Here is a 19527-nt window from a genome sequence, read left to right on the forward strand (position 1 = left end):
TCTCAGGGCGGCTCTCTCTGAACCCAAGACCATGTAGGACCATCCCAGCACTGCAGGCCAAGGCTGCCCTGGGGACCCTAAAGTCTCATCATCTTCAGGAGGCAGGAAAAACCTCGAAGGGTTTCCTTGAAAGGGCCCTTGAAGGCAACTTGCTGGCATTTTGAGATTTTTCCTCCTAAGATGAACATGGAAGGAACTGCCTAGTGCTAACAAACTTTGGGAAACTTTCCCTTTGGGAAAGCTTTCCTTCACCACGCAGGGGTAGCAAAGCAAGAGCCAGGGCCCCCCAAATTGCTAGCTCCCCGTTAAGAAACGGGTGGGGCTTTTGATTTGGGGCTTTAGGTAGAGGAGGGTACCGTGGCCTTCCTGGTCAGCGTTTTCCCATGGGCCTGCGTCTGGGGCTGCTTCCAGCCGAGGAGACAGAGGGTTTCTCAGATGAGCGTCCTCGGCTGTTTGTCTCCACGGGGGAAGGTGCACTCTGACGTCAGGGAGCCGAGGAGCTGGGCGTGGGAAGCCTCGGTTTCTGGATATTTTCTGGACGCTAGTTTCTCTGTAAAAGGACTTCAAAGTCCTGGGATCAGCATGACTTTAGTGGGAGCCCAGCGGGAGCCCATCTGGACTTGAACAATTTGCTAATTCCATTTGGCTCTAGAGCTCAAGGGGTCACAGGTCACAGAAACAAGCCTTTACCTATGAGTGTCACTAAGGACCCAGGGCCCTGGGGATGTGGGCCTTGAGTTTTAGCCCATCTCTGCTGGGTTCTCTAAAGGGGAACCGACGGCGGGGCTGATGTGAACTCAGAGCCGGTCCCACCTTGGCCCGGCCAGGCACCCCATCTCCCACCTGGGAAACGGGGAGCAGTTAGGGCTGGAATCCTGGGGAAGAGAAGTTCTTTTTCTGTTGGGCTGCTGATGGGTGCTGAGGCCAGCCCGGGAGTGGCGGTGGAGAGCTCCCCCTGAGCAGGACAGCAGCACAGAGGGCAGGCAGCCAAGCCAAGAGGCTGGGAGGGCCGATCCCTGCTGATGGCGTCGAGCACCCAGGTACAGCCTCACCTGAAGCTCTCTGCCTTTAGACGGCCTAGTTACAGAAATCGTTCTCTCCTGCTTTGTTCGTTTGCTAGTTCAAGCCCCTTGGGTTTCTGCCACAGGCTATCAAAAGAATCCTGGGGCCGGGTCGGCGAAATAGTGGTTAAACTCCTGCACTCCTCTTCAGCGGCCCCAGGTTTGCAGGTTTGGACCCCAGGTGCAGACACTCACATCGCTCATCAGCCCATGCTGTGGCAGGTGTCCCGCCCAGAAAATAGCGGAAAATTGGCACAGATGTTAGCTCAGGGCCAATCTTCCTCACAACAAAAAAGGAAAAGAATAAAGCTTCTGAATGAAGGGGCACCCTGACCTCCTGCCCGTCTCCCACTGAGCGGGTACTGAGCCGGGGGCCTGGCTCTGAACGCAGTGAGGGGAATGAAAGGGCTGACGCGAGGGAGACCGGGGCGGGAGGCCGACACTGTGGACACAGGAGGCAGGGAAGGCTCCTCTGAGGAGGTGACGTCGGAGCTGAGCCTTGTCTGGGCCATGTTTGTAGCTTCTGGAAACCTGAGGCTTTAACCTCTGGGCTGAATGTGCATATGGGACACGCCTTGTCCCAAGTCCCCTCGGCTCAGCCTCCTGCCTCCCTTGTCGCACCCCCACCCCAGGAAGAGCCCTCCTTCGTGGGCCCACATTCCAAATACAAACCGACCCATCCAGGAGCCATCCACACCCCAAGCACCTCCTTTCTTGGACACTCACACTCAGGGCCACGGGCCCCCTGCCCCAGCTCCTTCTTGGGTATGATGTTTAGAGCGCCGCCACTGACAAGAGACTTCTGTGTGAAACCCAGGGTCTGGCGAGATTGTGTCACCCCCATATTTTGAGGCTGGTGGAGGTGATGGAAAGCGAGGAGACACTATTCATCATCAGTGAATATGTGCGCGGAGGCAACCTGCTGGACCACCTGATGGAGCACGGCGCCCTGACGGAGGAGGAGGCGCGAGGCCGGTTCCGGCAGCTCGTCTCTGCTCTCCAGTACTGCCACCGCCGGGGCGTCATACACCGGGACCTGAAGCCGGAGAACGTGCTCCTGGACCCGGCGGGGAGCGCGAAGCTGGCCGACTTCGGCTTCTGCAGCCTGGACCCTGGCGGGCCGCTGAGCACGTTCTGCGGCACCCCCGGCTACATGGCCCCGGAGGTCATGCGGCTGCAACCCTACGCCGGCCCCCCGGCCGACGTCTGGAGCCTCGGCGTGCTGCTCCACGCCATGCTTGCCGGGTCCCTGCCATTCTGGGGGGAGGACTTCGACGCCATACAGCGCAGCACGCTCAGGGGGGCTTACTCGCCGCCCAGGCTGGTGTCGTGCCAGTGCGCCCAGCTGCTCAGAGGCCTGCTGACCCTCGACCCTGGGAAGAGGAAGACTTTGGAGGAGGTGATGTTTGACCCGTGGGTCAACTGGAGCCAGCCGAGGCTGAGGCCTTACAGGGAGCCGCCTGCTGACACGATGGCCACCTGGGGGACCAACGAGATGCTGAAGGCCTATCAGCCGCAGGGGGGTGGCCACGCCAGCCCCCCGAGCTCCCTCCCATCCAACAAGGCCCAGTGCTGCCGTGCTTCACCACACTGCACGGCGTGGCGGAGGGCCTTGGAGCCCCGCGGCCGGCGCGCTGGCAGTGAGCCAGTTCTGCCTACCTGGCTCCGGGAGGCTGGCCGTCAGCAGCCCAGCAAGAAGCCGCAGTCAGGGCCGAAGGCCGCCGAGCCTGATGGTACTCTGCCCAGCCTGGACTGGGGCCCCGCTACCCCCAGCCCGGCCCCCCCATGGGACCCCGGGGCCGTCCCCCCATTGACAGCGCCCGCACCACACGTGGGGCCCAGGAGGGAAGCTGCCGAGGAGAGTCCCGGCAGGCGGGGCAGCCCCACGGTGTGACCCCGGCCTCGCCATCTGGCCGCAACCAGGGCCGAGGGGGCGCCTCCTGGAGACTGCTCAAGGCGCTCCGAGGTCTGTGCTGCTGCCTGCCAATCAGGATCGGGTCTGGCAAGCGGAACAGGGTGTGGCCCCAGTGAGGTCCCAGCAGGTCCGGTCCCAGCGCAAAGGTCCAGCTGTCCCCTGCATTGTCCGCGCACAGTGAGCAAGTCGCAGAATCCGGAGCTGGCCCCGGGCGTGGGGCTTCGGCCAGAGGGAGACGCCTTCTGCTGTGAGTGGGGGCCGTGCAAGAAGGACACGCGTGTGTGCCAAGACGCGGGTGAGAGGACTCGCTCCAGCAACCGGGGAGCTGTGCCAACCGCGGCGGCGCTCTCTGCAGAGATTCAACTCGGAAGGGACTTGGCCCCTCTGGGACCCTCCAAAGCATCGCGTCCAAACACTCGGGGAACCTAGAGGACGGCCTGGAGGCACCTGGGGGACACGAGGAGAGGCCACCCTCGCTACCGCTCTGCCCCTTGGCCCCACTGAGGTGGAACCTCAGAGCCTGGACTGCTTTTCCCAGAGGACAGCTTCCCTCCCCGTCCTCTCCGTCTCTTCTTCCACGTTGAGGGGCTGACGGTCGGGTCTCGGAAAGTCCTCGGTTTTCCAAGTCTTGTAATAAACTTGCTGCTGCAGAAAGCTGTGTCACAGATGCTCCGTTTTGCACCCTCCTTATGCAGAGCGGCGGCTGGGCGGGCTCCAGGTTGAGACGCGTGTAGGGATGTAGCACGAGGAGGAGATCAGAACAACTAGGTGGAGAAGTGACTCAGAATTCTTGGGGTAACGCTCCTAGCAACTAATGCGGGTCTGAAGGGACACGGCTGGGAGCCACAGTGGAGGGCAGAAAGGCAGTGACCGTGGCTAACACTACCTGACCTTTCCAGAAGCAGCACGGGAAACTTCGAGCCTGTGGCTTTTATGACTACAAGCAAGAGGTCCAGATAGGGTAACCGAGTCCGTGAGCCACCCTTGGGGGGTCGGGGTGGCAGGGTGTGGGCCCCCGAGCGGCCTCAGGTCACTTCCACGTGCAGATGGGTCTTCCGACTGTATCGCAGGACTTGGCCCTGGGCACTGGGACGATTTCTCCTTTTGATGACGGTGATGCGGAGCAGGCCCCTAAGAGCGCTAACAAGGTGTGGGCTGTTCGGACAGCTGCAGGTTCCAGGGGAGGTGACAGGAAGCCAGACATCCTGGGGCTCCAGAGGGAGGGTCAACCATCAGGGAGCTTCCGCAGGGGCTCCTCAGAAGCCTGAGGATGGCCAGGAGGCCGCTGGCTGCTGCTCGCGAGGCCGGTGGCACTGTGTGCAGTCTTTCCACGTGCTCACGAGACGGCTCGGGACGGTCCCAGCACGAGAGTGGGCAGAGATTTCCCTGCGCCCACGGAGTGCAGGGCCAGGGCCAGGAAGAGGAGGGCTGCGGACATGCTGGGAGGCTTGTTGCTCCCCGTTCGGGTCCCCCGCTGTGGTTTTCTTTACACCTAACAGCCCAGAGTTTGGTCCTCCGGTGCTGCTCTCCCGGCATCTGTCCAGGGCCCCCCTTCCCTTCAGGGCCAGTCCCACTGCTTCAGTGGGCTTTCGGACCCTCTGTGACCTCTCCCCAGCGGCCCTTTGCACTCCCACCTCCTCCCTGGGCTTTACTCACACTGACTGGTTCGGTTTTCCACAAATCCTCTGCCCGTGAGGCTCCCCCTCGGTGAAGCCCACATGCTGGGCGCTTGGCCAGACTCACGGGCTCCCCGAGGGGAATGAGGCATGGATCCCGCTGGAAGAGCACAGCCCAGCTGGGAAGAGAAGGCGGGGACCCAACAGGAGGACAGTCCCCTGTGCCGGGGACAGAGGCAGGACGTGCCCAGCTCAGCACACGCTCACCCCCTGCTGGCAGTCTAAAGGGAGGTGGCACCTAGTGGGGAGGGCTGCAGGCTCTGACCGCAGCAATCGGAGGAGGCGTCCCAGACAGAAGGAGGCTGCGGTGGTGGGCACGTACAAGACAGAGGCAGGCGCGAGGCTTGGGGGGACGTGGACCAGCACCCCTTGTTTCTGGGACCACTTCCGCTGGTGCATTGTGCTCTGCGTCTCCGAACTTCGATATCCCCCAGCTCAGGCCTGGAAAGCAGTCAGCTCTTACAAAGGGTGACTTCTGTTGTTCAGAGTTTCTCCAATGTCTGCAGTGTCTGAAAGGAGCCAGCCCAAAATAACCCTCATGCCAAAGAGACGTATCTTGGGGTGGCCACTTCAATTCCCCCACAGTGGAAAAGATTCTCCCTGGGCTAACGTCTCTCCACTCTTCCTTTTTCCTTTCCTCCCAAAGCCCCAGTGCGTGGTAGTACACTGTAGTCATAAGTCCTTCCAGTTCTGTGTGAGCCACAGCCTCAGCGTGGCTCCTGACAGACGGCTGGTGTGGTTCTGAGACCGGGAAATGAACCCGGGCCTCAGAAGCGGTGAGATCGCTGAACCTGAACCCAACGCGTCAGGGCTGCTCAGAGTGCGTGTTGTTGAATGAAGAGGCAGATGACCGAGTGAGTGGCTGCCCTCTTCCCTCCTTTCGCGTCACGACGAGACTCGCGTGCACTGAGTGCAGACGGCATCTCCTGTCTTTGCCGAAAGGCTTCCCCAGAGAGCTTTGTGTCCCAACAGGAGGGGCTCCGGGAGCCCTCTGCAGCAGGCCCAGCGAGGAGGGACATTCCATGTGACACGACCAGGCCACCTGCCCCACCAGCCAGGATGGCCACCGTGGAGACAGTTGGCAACGGGGCCAGCACGTGTCATGACACGGGCAGTGCGGCTGCCCGCTCCAGGGCGAAGAGGCCCAGAAGGTTCCTTCCGTAAATGTTCCCTCGTCAAAGATGTTCGTGGCAGAACAGTCAATGCGCTCTGGATCAGGCAGAAGGCAGCGAGCGTCCTCCAGAACCGTAGACACGGTCCCACCGGAGCCGCCGGCCCTCTTTACACGCTTCTGCTGTGCCCTTGGTGACAGTTACGAACTCTTGGACAGAGGATTTTCAGAAAGGGAGGACGAGCTTAGGATGAGAATCACGCATCCCAAAGGTTCCGTGGATCCTGCATGGTGTGAGTCCTTGGTGGTGCTGAGTCGGGGCGAGTCCATGCTCCAGCGTCAGGCAGCTCACCTGCTGGGAACTGCCCAGCCTCCCCTCCCGGGAGCACCAGGGGTGGCCGTGGGGACGCCCCTATCCGTGAGATCCGGAATCCTGGAGCCTTCATTCCCCTGAGGCATTTCTCAGCCTCCACAATGAGCCCAGCCTGGAGCAAATTCTCCCACCTGCCCAAAAAATGAAAGGGGTCAGGTCTCAGGGGGAGGGAAACCAGAGTGTGTGCAGGGAGACAGCCAGCCAGGAGGGGAAGGGGCAGGGAGCAGGGGCAGTCAGGGCCCCGGGGAGGGCGGAGTATGGCTCTCCACCACAACCGCTGAAGAACTGCGGGTTTCTCAGGACGGAACGGCGGAGCCCAAATGACAGAGCTCCTGTCCCTGGAGTCTGGGCTGGTGGAGAGGGCGTGCAGCGCAAATAAGGGACTGGCCTGTCTCCAAGGCCCTTCAGCCATCAGGAGACGCCAGGACCCTGAGATCTGACTGTCCCTCTCTGTTAAGGCAAGTCCAGAAACTCCTCCTGTGGGGCAGTGCGGTCAGCAGAGTGAGGAGTGTCCTGCAGGTGACACAGCCCCAGGACGCATGCACTTCTGTTAGTCGGTGCTTGTCCTTCCACAGGAAGCACCCACACAGCTCAGCCCGCTGCCTGGTCCCGGGACGGATGTCAGCAGAGTTCAGCAGAGAGCCGCTTGCTCAGGGCTTGGTGTGTGCGAGGCTCCTGGAGGGGACAAAGCGGGGGTCAAGAGACCCAGGCCGCAGCGTCAGGGAGGCAACCGGAGAGGCTCCTGGGAGGAGGCCTGAGGGCAACAACTGCCTGGATGACAGCACAAAACGTGTCTCCCCTCCTCCAGAACCTGGGGTGGGCTACGCAGGCCCCACCCACACGACTGCAGGCACGGAGAAGTGCCGCTGTGTGCAGGACACAGCGTATAGAAGCCGGGACGAGGGACGGGACACATGCTTCCTGTCCAAATGACATTTTGGAGGGAAATGTTTGACACTTTCTTCTTCCCTCCTTCCCAGCTGAGCCTCAGAGGCCAGCAGCGCCTCAGCCTCCAGGCTGAAGTTCACCGGGGAGGGTGGGGCCTGGGGAGCAGCTGCGGCCACGGCCAGGAGGTGCTGGAGCAGGGCCAGCACACAGTGGGTCTGTTTCCATAGAAGGCTGTGGAGTGAGGACAGAGGGGAGAACGTGATGGCGTGTGTGGGACTTCAACAGAGAGCACTGACAAAGAACGTCCAGGCCACAGGGAGCCACGGTGGGAGCCGGAGCAGAGGAGCGACAGGAATGGACACGGGGCTCCCCCGCAGTGACCCAGCCCTCTAGCCGGGAGTGCACAGCAGAGCAGGATGACAAGAACAGACATGCTACTGATGAGCACTCACTGAGAGCGGGTGAGGGGCCAGGCCCGTTCTGAGCCCTTGGTGTCGATGACTTCATTCTGTCCTGGCGCGATAAGTCTGCGAGGTGGGGACCGCCACTGTCCTGTTTGTGCAGACAGGCAAAGCGACCCCCCGAGGTCACCCTGCTGGTCGCAGTGTCCCCGGGTCCCTGTGTAGCAGCTCTGGGCCGTCGTGTCCAGCGGGCCGGTGTGCTCGCTGCCTCCTGGCGTGTGTCTGGGAAGATCCTCAGCATCCCGGGCTCACTGTCCCCATTTGTGCCCCGGGAGTGACTCCTGCCCGGCTCTCAGGGCGGCTCTCTCTGACCCCAAGACCATGTAGGACCGTCCCTGCACTGCAGGCCGAGGCCGCCCGGGGACCCTCACAGTCTCATCATCTTCAGGAGGCAGGAAAAACCTCAAAGGGTTTCCTTGAAAGGCCCCTTTAAGCCAACTTGCTGTCATTTTGAGATTTTTCCTCCTGAGATGAACATGGAAGGAACTGCCTAGTGCTGACAAACTTTGGGAAACTTCCAAGCACTTTGGGATTCCCTTTCCCTCTCGGTCCTGCATCAGCCTGTCACCTTGAAAGGACATGCGACACTCCCTTCGGCCAGGCAACCAGCTGGGGACCTTTAATATCCCTTGGCCAAGAGCTGCAGGTCAGGAAGAGGGCAGAGCCCCTGGCTCTGTGTCCCATGTCCCTCTCAAGACCTGGCTGAGCCGCTGGTCCTCCCGGCCCACAGGGTCCCCACCCTGGACAGAGGCCAGCCTCGGGGCTCCCAGGGCCCTCCAGCCTCTGGTGCCGGTAGCCCTTCCTCCCTTGGGCCAGCACCGCATGAGGCAGGGGCTGCTCCACTCCCAGGTCACTCCTGGGGACCAGCCCCCAGCAGCCTCTGCAGCGGGATGCCAGGGCCCTCCTGCCCCCAGAGGAAGGCAAACTCCAGGAAGGGTGGTGCTCAGGCCCTCCTCTGGGCTCAGCACGGCCCTCGGAGCATCCCTGAGGGCTCTGAGGACAATCTCAGAGGCCTGGACAGGCAGGGCTCACCAGCGGCCACCTCGCCTCAGCCCAACTCCAGAAGGTTCTGCTCCTGTTTCAAAAGAAGGGTTTCCACCTCCAACAAGAATCAACAGGGGCTGGAAACCAAGCGCACGTAATCAGACCAGCTCCCTCCCAGACCCGAGCCTGGCAGGTCCACCTGCCTTCTGGCTCATCTGCCCAGCTGCCTGTAGATGTCACAAACTCGCCTGGCCCAAGGTGTCTAGGTGCCTGTCCCCCCGTCTCTCCACCCACATCTCATCCCTCAGCCCATCCTGGTGGCTCCACCTGCAGAACCGCCCAGAATCTGCTCCTTCCGCATGCCCCCCGCCCCAACCTGGGCCAAACCACACCAGCCCTCCCTCTAATGCCTGTGGTCCCTTGCTGCGCCCGCACCTCCAGTCTGCTCTCCACACACCACAGCCTGACCACGTCAGCTCACATCCTCCTCTGCTCCACACCCTCCGTGGCCACCCTCCAGGCAAAGCCCGGCCCTGCCAGGCCCTGATGACGAGCTGACCTCATTTCCTGCCACCCCGCTCCCTCCTGCCCATCCCACTCCAGCCGACCGGCCTCCCCATCTTCTCTCACACACCAAGACCATTCCTGCCCTTGCTCTTGCTGGTCCTTCCTCTTAGAACACTCTTGATGTCCACACGGCTCCCTCGCCTCCTCCAGATCTTTGATCAAACGTCATCTCCTCAGTGAGGCTTTCCCTGACCTCCCCTTCTCACCACCTGAGCCCTGGGCAGGCTCAGTCTGTCTGCATGTGACACGTTCCCCCCACCACCTGTGAGCCCCCAGGAGCAGGCCAGAATGCCAGGGTTTGAATCCTAGCTCTGCCACTTACCAGCTGTGTGACTTTGGACAAGGTGCTTAACCTCTCTGTGCCTCCATTTCCTCCTATGTAAAATGTACCTTCACTCTAGGTCGTTGTGGAAGCTAATGAGTTAATACGTACAAACTGTCTGGAATGCAGAGACGTCCGTTAGCCATTATTCGAATCGTTATGATGTGCTGTGGACCAAGGCTTCCTGGCCAGTGGTCCGAAGACCTGGGCTGTGATCCACCTCTGCCGCTACTCTCCACGTGGCCTTGGGTGAGTCCCTTTCTGTAAAAGCTATTTCCTACAGCTGCAAAACATGGGGATTGTCCCGGCGGTGGCCTGAGCCCCTGGGGTGCTTGGAAAACACGTGCCTCTCATTCTTTCAAAAGGTGGGGCTGAACGCCCCTTTTCTGGACACAGTGACTTGTTTGTAAAGAATAGGATGTGGCAGAAGTGATGATGGGTGATTTCTGGTTGTGACACTGCTGTCCGCCTTGCTCTCCTAGACTGCTCCCTCGGGGAGAGGCCAGCAGTCATTTTGTGAGGATGCTCACATGGCCCACGGAAAGGAGGTGTGGGAGGACTGAGGCCTCCTGCCAGCCGCGTGAGGGTGAACCAGCTCAGGGGCAGGTCCTCCACCAGCAGCCACAAGGGCGAGCCAGCTCAGGGGTGGGTCTTCCCACCCCAGTCGAGAGTTCAGATAATGCAGCCCCCACTAACAGCAAGCCTCACGGATACTCTCGGCCAGGCCTCCTCAGCAACTGCAAACACAGTAAATTCTTATTAAGGCTCCAAGCCACTCATCTGGCTGATTTGCAGTGCAGCCACAGACTACAAACAACCCCTCCCCTCTGACCCTGCAGACTCCTGTGAGCCCCTTCTTCCGCCCCCAGCCCCAGCCTGAGCCCTGGGCACCTCCACTAGATGCCATTTTGTGCCATGCTGTGGTGGTGACCTACATGTAAAGTGGAAGACGATTGACACAGACGTTAGCTCAGGGCTAATCTTTCTCAGCAAAAAGAAAAAACAAACAAAAAATGTGCAATTGCCATATAACCCAGAAACTCCACTTGTACATACATGCCCAGGAGAAATGATAACGTATGTTCAAAACAAAGCAGAGACAGAGAGCAGGTTAGTGCCGCCAGGGGCAGGGAGGGAGGGAGCCGAGACCACTGAGGGGTGGGGTTCTTCCTGTGGTGATGGAAACTTTCTAGAAGTGGACAGTGATGATGACTACACAACATCGTGAAGGGACCATAGCCACTGAATCACACATCTTAAAATGTTTTAAATGGTGGGTTTTATGTTATATGAATTTATCTCAATATGAAAATATATTGGAAAAAAATCAGTGACTTTAAAAATAAAAATCTGAAGCATGTAGTCAAGCACAGAAAGCCGGGACACGGGGGAGGGGGCGGGATTAGCAAAAGGAACACATAGGCCCAAGGAACCAACCAGACAGCAGGCCACGCCCACAGCCACGTGGGAGGTGGCACCTGATGGAAGGGCGCTCTGCCCCAGAGGGCACAGGCAGACGGTGAGCGCGCGGGGCTGGGGCAAGAGTGACTCACAGTAAAAAGTAACCTTAGGTTCCAGCCTCACATCATTCACAGAGTCAAATTCAGATACACAAATGAGCTCAACGAGCAAACAAAGCCGCTAAACGAGCAGAAAACAGGAGCGTCTGTCCGTGTTCCTGCGCAGGGAAGGCCGAGGACTGCACTAAGACCAGGGACCCGCTTGCAGGCCTCGGCCCCTGCAGTGCCGGCAGGCAGCTGAGCACGGCTGGGTGCCGGGCGTGTGTGCCCAGGACCTGACGGCCCTGCCGCCAGGGGACACTTCTGAGGAGGGAGCAGAGCTGCCAGAGGTCCTGTGGGAAGCAGCAGAAACCAAAATTCTCTGACCTGCTGTCGGATAAGGTCAGGTTATATCACCCAGCTCTTTTGTGAGGATGCTCACATGGCCCACAGGGCCCACCCCAAATGCATGACTCTGACCCTGTGGTCCAGCCCAAACCTCCAGGTCACAGGCTGGGTGAGCCAGCCTTCAGTTTGTCTACTTCCAGCCCTCCCATACCATCAACGGTAATGTGTAGGAATCCTATGTTAGCTGTTTAAACAGGGCTTGAGACCATGTTTACATTCCCATATCAGGGGCACAAAGCTCAGACAGGTGAAGCAATTTCCCCCATGTCACACAGCTGGCTGGTATCACAGTGAAGACTATAAACCTCCTGTCCTGTCTTTTCGTATGCCCGGCCCAGCCCCATGTTCCAGATTTGGGCGTGTGGTTTGTCAGGCAAGTCCTAAGAACTCACATGCCCGAGTGTGCTTCCCGTCACACTGGGCACACGGCAGGCAGGGCACTCATTCCAGACTGAGCCCTTCGGTTTGAGTGGAATTGACCTTTGGAAATGACCAAAAACATCCAAAGCCTAGTCTGGTAAATGCCGTGGACAATCAATCATAGCTTGCTATTTATTTTTACCCTGCTCTCGTTGCAAATGGGTTTGAGGTGATTTTAAAAAGGTACGTGAACAGGAAAATATAAAGTAAACGAGGAAAGGGGGAAATGAAAGTCTGAACTGAAACAGGGCAAAGTCGGTACATAAAAAGCTTGCGCTATAGTGCTAGAAGTGGGCTGCAGATGTGATCCTGAGCTTCCTAGAGGCCAAGGCAAAGAGGGAAAATGGGCAGCCTTGAGGTGCTCAGATTCCACAAGATAAAAACAAGCTGACTGTCCAGAAGCACAGGCTTTCCTGAATTTGAGATTTGAAGGTAATTTCTCTTGTGGTTCCAGATAAAGGGTCTTATGGAACAAGGGGACAGTGTGCTGACATCATCCCTACACAGTGAGCTTCTGCAGCTCGTTTTTGAACGGCATCCTCAAAGCACACAGTTGGTATCACACCAAAATGTAGTTCAGTAAACTCACTCCGCCAGGCGGGGTCAGTCTGGCAATACTGGTTTGTCATGAAAAAGGGGTGATGAAGGAACAAGCTCATAGTGCAGAAATTCATTCCCGAAGAAGACCCAGGCATTGCTGACAGCAAATTCGACAGACACCGCTGGAGGCAAGATTGTCCTGCCCCTGGAGGAGATGCCTGGGAGGAGGGGCAGTGTGCACCTGGATGAGAAGTTTCTATCATGTTTCTTTTTAGAAAAAGAAGGTCTTAGCTTATGATGCTGTGTCTCTTGTCTGGGCCAGCGCCTGTCATGGTCACTGACCCTGAGGAACTTCCGGCTGTGTAGACCAGGCAGCCAGAAGAGGTGAAACACTTGGGTCTGGGAGCCCAGCAGCCCGGGGCACAAATCTAGCACTGCAGCTCTGTGGCTCGGGCGAGTTCGATCGCCGCTTGGAAGTGAGTCTCCTCCTCTCTAGCACGCAGGCTGGTAACAGCAGCGCCTGGTCCGCGGGTGGACAGGGAGCCCAGAGATGGAGCAGGTGGTGCCAGTCCATCGTGGGTGCTGGAGAGGCTCAGGCTCTCACAAAAGCACAGGAGACTGCAACAGGAGTCTGGTGGAGGAAGTCTGACCTGTGTCCTGGCGTGGACCCGGGACACTCTCTCTGAACCAGGATCCTGAGCTCAGTCCTGGGATTCCTCGGGTCCTCAGGCCCTGCAGGAACCAGCCCTTTCAGGCCTGCAGGCTTCTCTGAGCAGATCAGGGGCCACCTGCCAGACTGACAAGCCTGGGAAGGAATTTTACTTGAAGTTCATTAACATTTTTCTCCCACTTCTTGAGGATTTGCTTTGCCAGTTGGGAGGAATGTTATCTCTGGTGAGATGAGAGTGGGGCCCCTGGGTGAGCTGAGCCCCCTTGCTCCAAGTGATCCCTGTGAAATGCTGAGCTTGCACACACACACCGACCAGGCCCTGCACCCCCTCCGGGCCCAAGGCATCGGAGCCGTTGGCTCAAGCCCCCAAGAGCTGTCCTCTCGGTGCCTTTGTGAGCTGCAGAGGTGGGAAATCCCAGTGCCTGGGCTGCCTGCAGGGCCCATGGTGATAGAGCCACACGTGTTCAACTTGTGATACAGCTGCTCACGGCTCACCTGCTGGCTCGTCCTCAGAACACTTGCCAGGGATCACAGCCCTATCAAGTCAGCACTGCACCTGCCCGATTTTACAGATGAGGAAACTGAGGCACGCCTGCAGCCCAGGACTCAAGTGCAGGCAGGTGACTGGCGGCCACCCCCCCCACCCCCCCCACCCCCGCTCTGGATCTCCACACCTGTGTGCAGGAGCCGGCCTGGGCTCTCAAACTGGTGTTGGCTGCTGTGGGGGCCTGTGGGATGCACTTACGTGGGCTGGAGTGGCTCGTAGCCATCGAGCGAGTGAGCTGGCCCTCAAGCCCAGCTCCGCCCATCCACAGCGCAGCCCCTCTGTCCTCCCAGGGGCTCCCATTCAGAGCTGTGCCACCCACTGGGGCAGCCACCACCTTCCGGGGCTATTTGAATTCAGCTTTAATTAAATCAGATGATAAATCCAATTCCGTGGTCGCACCAGCTCTGTTTCCTGCTCCATAGCCGCCTCTGGCCACCCTATTGGGCAGTGTAGTTGTAGAACGTTTCCAGCATCCCAGAAAAGCTCTGCTGCATCATGCTGGCTGGGATGGTAGGCCTTTCTACTTGCTGGAGGGGGTTGGGGGCAGTGGGCTTGGTGACAAGGGTACTGGGTTGGGGGGTGACCTGCTCTGCCAGGGGCATCCACAAGTGGAGGCTGTCGAGCCCCGGGTGCATCTGGGCCTCCCCAGGCTTCCTCTGCCTTCCGGCCCTGAGCCAGGCTCACCTGCTAAGCCCTGCGCTTGCCCTCCTGGCCTCAGGGGGTCAGAGTTGAGCAACTGGTTCCAGCAATGCGAGGTCCGCAGTGTCCAGCCAAGCAGGGCTGGGCTGGGCCTCCTGTTTGCAGAGCTCAGCTGCCCCTGCGGCCCCACGGCCAGCTGGGCCTCCCCCCTGTGGAGGCAGCCACACACCCCAGCCTATGCTCGACTCCGTCTGCCCACCCGGGACCCTCCACCCCTTTCCCAGCCAGAGATGGGAAGCTGAGAACAAGGACGTTGGCCCTCCCTGCCCACCCCCCCACCGACAGAGCATCATCTCTGACCTGTGTGACAGCCTGGCAGAGCCCCTGCTTCCGCAGAGGCCTCCACCTTCTGTGAGCAGGTGTGTGCATTCGCATGTGTGTTTTCGTATTTATGTGTGCATGCATGTGTGTGCCTGTGTTACCCTGGGCTGAGGCTGCCAGGGCCCGGGGCACCATCCTCTTCCTCCCCAGTGTGCGCTGATGGCAGAGGGACCATTTGCATCCAGTGCTGCCCAGCAAGCAAAGGCTGGTTCTGGCACTTTGAAGAATTCATGGCGTAACCTCCAGCAGGCGACACCTGATGGTCCTGGCTAGGGTCCAGCTGTCACTCACTGAGGCCTGGTTTTTTCTTCTCTAAAATGGGGACAGTAAAGGCACCTGCTGCATAGCCCGTGGTGGGATTGAGTGTCAGGCTCTCAGGCCAGTGTCTGCACATGGCGCGTGCTCAGGAACTCTTGGCTGGTGTTGCCTTCTAAGATGCTGATACAGAAGAGCACCTTCCATTACTAAACCCCTCCTGTGCACTGGGACTCTGCCAGCTCTTGATCTCCTGGAATGCCCCCTATGCCATAAGAGGTGACGCAGCCTTATCCTCGTCAGGCTGAGGAGGAGCCAGAATGTCAGAGAGGTTAACTGGGGGGCCACTCCCATGAGGCTGTCTGGGTTCCCACCCTCGGCACAGCCTCTCCTGGCGTCCCTCGAGGCATCCGAGGCCACGTGGGAAGGACGAGGCCCAGAGCAGACACGTGACTGGTGACTGCCCAGAATGCAGCCTGGAGGAAAGGGCGCTTGGGTCCTTCTCAGTTCTGTGACCACCATGGAGCCCCTACTGTGTGCCAGGCCCCCAGGCTCCCAGTGGGGGAAGAAAGACTCATCCCTGAGACGGCCCCGGGAAGCCCACTGCTGACGGGAGAAGGCAGGGGAGGGACCAGGACAGCCCTGCAGTCCATGGCGGCCGAGAGCACGGATGCCTGGCCGGCCTGTGTGGCACAGGGACAGGCAGCAGGAGGGCCGGGGCCAGGCCAGGCCAAGGGAGTGCACGTGAGGACTCGAGCGCTCCGACGTCCTTCTTCTCCAAGATTCTCTACCGCCGCCACCCAGGACCCGAACTCCACAGCCTGAGCCACCGCCTCCTGCAGCTGGGGGAACTCTCTCTGGTGGCACCTGTCTCTCTAGAGGCTCCCATCCTCTGGGGCTAGAGCCACCCCCACCTGGCACTGCCTCGGAGAGAGCTGACCCCTGAGAGAACGAGATCAGGGCTGGATAAACTTTGATGAGATACGGAGAGAAAACGGTGGGTAACGCCGAGTGGGGGCAGCTCGGGGCCCAGGGCTGGGGGCCAGCTGCCCTGCTAGACGCAGCCCCTGCAGACCCTCGGGTTCCCATGGCAATGCTGGCAGGCCTGCGGGGGAGCACGATGCCTGCATTTTCAGATTATTAGCGTTTAAACACGGAAAAGTTAAGGCAGACAAAAGGAGTTTGTTTTGGCATCTCTGACTTTCAGCTTCAGGAAAGTCACAGCCGGGGTTTTCCCAGCATTTGATTCCCCAGGGCCTTGGCCCCGGGGTGGGGGTGGGGGGGGGCTGCTGTGGGGGGGAGGGGCCACAGAGGGGCAGCACCAGGGGCACTGGGTGCAGAGGGAAGGGGGAAGTCACACGACCACTTGTTTTGCCTACAAGACTCCGAATGGCTGGGGTGGCTGAGTTTTATTCACTGCACTACCTGGCGGCCTGAAATACTGCTTTGGGTTTTTCTCTGTTTTGGGTGGTTTTCTTGGCTGTGATTCCTGGTCTAAGAACAGTGGTTCCAGCCCTGGCTCTGCCATCAGGGTGTGATGTGGCCTTCAGCAGTGCACTTCCCTCTCTGGGCCTCGTCTCACAGCACGTGTACAGTGAGGGCCACGTTACAGAAGCCCCGCCATGTCATTGCAAGATCCTGGGTCATCGTGCGGCACCCCGTGCCCGCCGTGGCTCAGCCCACCCCCATGCCAGGAAGCCAGTGGTGCTCTCACCTAAAATGCCCTCTCTCCACCCCCTCACCTTCAGTTCAGATGCACACACTTCCGAAGGCTTAAGCCCAGTCATCCCTTCTTGGGAGACCTGGCCTGGACCCCTCCAGCCTTCGGCCATCCCTGTGACTCTGCAGCCTGGCCCCACGTTCTGCAAGCAGCAGAGGAGAGGGTCCCCCCGTGGCCTCTCTCTACTTCTGTCAGTTCTTGGCCAGGCCACTTGCCATCTCTTAGCATCGATCCCTTCATCTGAGGACTAGGGGGACTGTCGTCACCGTGACGTCACAGGAGGAATCTACAAGCTGGTCTGAGACAGCCCTGGCACACCCTCAACGTGTACATGTCGGCACCCATGAGCATGGTCCCCCACCTGCCTCTAGATGCCCTGATGGCCTGCTCGGTCCCACACTCAAGTGGAAGCTCCCAGGACAGCGCCCGCATCTCCTCAGGTCCCTGGGTCAGCAAGAATTCTTGGCGAGGCCCGGCGCCTTCTCTGAAGGCTGCAGGAGCGCTTGGGCAGAGCCAGGACTTGGGTGAGGCAAGCAAGGGGCCGTGGGCGCCCCTTGAGGGGGGGCGCCTGCTCCCAGGCGCATGCCTCGCTTGCCTCACCCCAGGTCTGGGCTTGCATTTGGGACCAGAACGAGGAGGTGCAGCCATCTGCTACAGTTGTTCGCTCTGGCTCTGTCCCTGAAGGAACAGGGGTTCCCCATGGAAATGGGGGTGGGCACAGAGCCCCCTCCCCCTGTCAGTTACCCACTGGCTGGACTGGGAGACCTCAGAGCAGGCGCTGTGCAGTCTTGTGCTCCACGCGCTGGCAGAGCCTGGAGCAGAGCCTGCATGCAGTAGGTGCTCAATAAACAAAAGCTGAGCCAACGCACGGGTGAATACACACTCAACTGCTCTTCTATCCATCTGTCCGTGCATCCTTCCACTCACCCAGGGCTCAGGATGCAATGCCCTACTCTACCAAAGAGAGGGACAGCAGTGCCTCTGAGCCCTCACAGGGAGTATGAGAGTGTGTGTGTGTGTGTGTGTGTGTGTGTGTGAGTCTTGGCCCCTCTCCCCCACTGCTCTGCAGAAAGGTGACCTGGCAGCCAGGGGCCCTGCCACTGGCCCATCCTGCAGACACCAGCAGGGATGGGGCACGGTCACACCCCGCACAGAGGAATTTCCCCATAATCCAGGAGTACCCACCAGTGGGGCCCGGACCAAGTCAGTTCTTTATCTGTCCCAAGCATCTCTGAGGAAGGCCTTCTTGGGAGTGGACAGTCTTCAGCCTCCAGGGACTAAAGGGCTGCGGTGGGGAATCGCGGCCACTCCTCCTGCGCAGGGAGAGTGGTGAGGGCCCCAGGGGGCCAGCCTTCCCCACTGTGAACTCGGTCCCAGCAAGCCACAGCAGAGGCTGGCATGGGCAGAGGGCGGCCTCAGCCTGCGACTGGGCTGCGTTGCCACCCCCAGTGTCCCTCTAGGTGATGAAGCAGGCAGGTGGCACGGCCGTCGTGGAGCTTTGTGATAATAATAACAAATTACAGCACTGGCTATCCTGAGTGAGTGCTTCCCAGCTCTGCCCCTCGCCCGCTTTGAGCTGGGCGCGCCGACCAGCCTTCGGGGTGGCTCTGAGGAATGTGTGAGACAGCCTATGTAAGGGGCCAAGCATGCTCTGACAGCAGATTCCTTGACGGAACAGGTATTTATTGAGTCTCCTATGTGTCAGGTACATGTCCAGGGGTGTCGATACAGTGAGCAACACATACAGGATGTGACATGGTAATGGGGAGAGTGACCCAACGGAAAAGATCAACCCAGTAAATGCCAGGTGGAGACGGATGCTCCGAGGGCTAGGGAAGGGAGAGGGGCCAGGAGGGTGATGTTCGGACCAGGTGGTCAGGGAGGGCTTTCCTGAGAAGACGACGTGGGAGCAGAGCTGCGAAGGTGCAGAGATCTTGGTGGTGATGAAATAGCTCTGGATCTTGGTAGTGGCGGAATAATTCTGGATCTTGGTGGCAGTAGTTATCTGAACTTATAGTTGTGATAAAATTGCATAGATACACACAAAGTCACACACACAGGTACACAGTGTGTAGAAATGGTGCAGTCTGAATAGATGGGTGAATTGTACCGACGTCGATTTCCTGGTTTTGATATCACTTAGAGTTACGTGAGATGTTGCCATTGGGGAAAACTGGGTGACATGTACATAGACGTCTCTGTACTATTTTTGCAACGTCCTACAAATCTATGATTATTTAAAAATAAAAAGTGTTTTTTTAAAGGGCGATGGGACTGAGATCTTGTCGCTTCAATCTGAGCATGAGCTTCCCGAGGACAGAACCGTCACAGCGAAGCCCGACTCCGCCACACCTCCGCCAGGGCGGGCCACCCCACAGAGGACAGTCAGTCCTCGAGAAAGCGCAGCTGAGTTCAGGGGCAGAGCAGCGTGTCAGGGGCAGATGTCCCCAGCGAACACAGCTGGAACAGGAGCCAATGGGCGGGGGCAGAGAATTAGGGGAAATGAAGAGTATGGGTCCAAACACCTCTGAAACATGCAGGTAAACTGCCGCCTGCGTTTCCGTGTCAACAGAGCGTTTTTGGTGCCAGGTCCTCAGTTCTGGTCTGAAAAGCATCGGTGAATGAGGTTGGGATACAAAGCGACAAAGGAAGACGATGACCAGCAGGTCCCCACGGGGGCCAAGGGCTGTCGGCCTTGATGATCATGGGAGCAGCTGGAACTCCAGACATTTGGCAAGAAGAACCGATTGGAGGTCAAGGCCAAGGACTGTCCCTCAACTCTTCCTCACGCTCAGCACAATAAGGCTGCGATGAGTCGCAGAAGGGAAGGGGCCAGGAGCTGGGATGACCCTAGCTGACCCCAAGGGCTGGGCTAAGTGTACCCTCTCCCAAGGTGGCAGGGAAAGCTGGGAGAGGAGCCAGTCCTACGTGCCAGGGAGGCAAAGCAGGACAGGGACAGAAGGAGAGCAGAGTGGCCTGCCCCGGCCACCGTTTGGGTGCAGAGAGGCCCCCGAGCTCCTTTGCAAGGGATGAGACCACAGGGCATCGCCAGCTGCGCAATGGGGAAGAGAGAGTGCTGGGCAGTCGGCT

At 59.2% G+C, this 19527-nt stretch overlaps 1 long non-coding RNA gene across 1 annotated transcript; it reads left to right on the forward strand.

Moving 5' to 3' along the window:
- The first annotated feature begins 888 nt into the window (after positions 1-888).
- LOC139076597 (uncharacterized) lies at positions 889-13827 on the forward strand. The gene is made up of 3 exons (XR_011528331.1): positions 889-1040; positions 9438-9607; positions 13376-13827. It is a non-coding gene; the product is annotated as an uncharacterized lncRNA (long non-coding RNA).
- Positions 13828-19527: the final 5700 nt, after the last annotated feature.

The sequence above is a fragment of the Equus przewalskii genome, chromosome 17 (genome assembly GCF_037783145.1).
Source record: "Equus przewalskii isolate Varuska chromosome 17, EquPr2, whole genome shotgun sequence".
Classification (NCBI taxonomy): domain Eukaryota; kingdom Metazoa; phylum Chordata; class Mammalia; order Perissodactyla; family Equidae; genus Equus; species Equus przewalskii.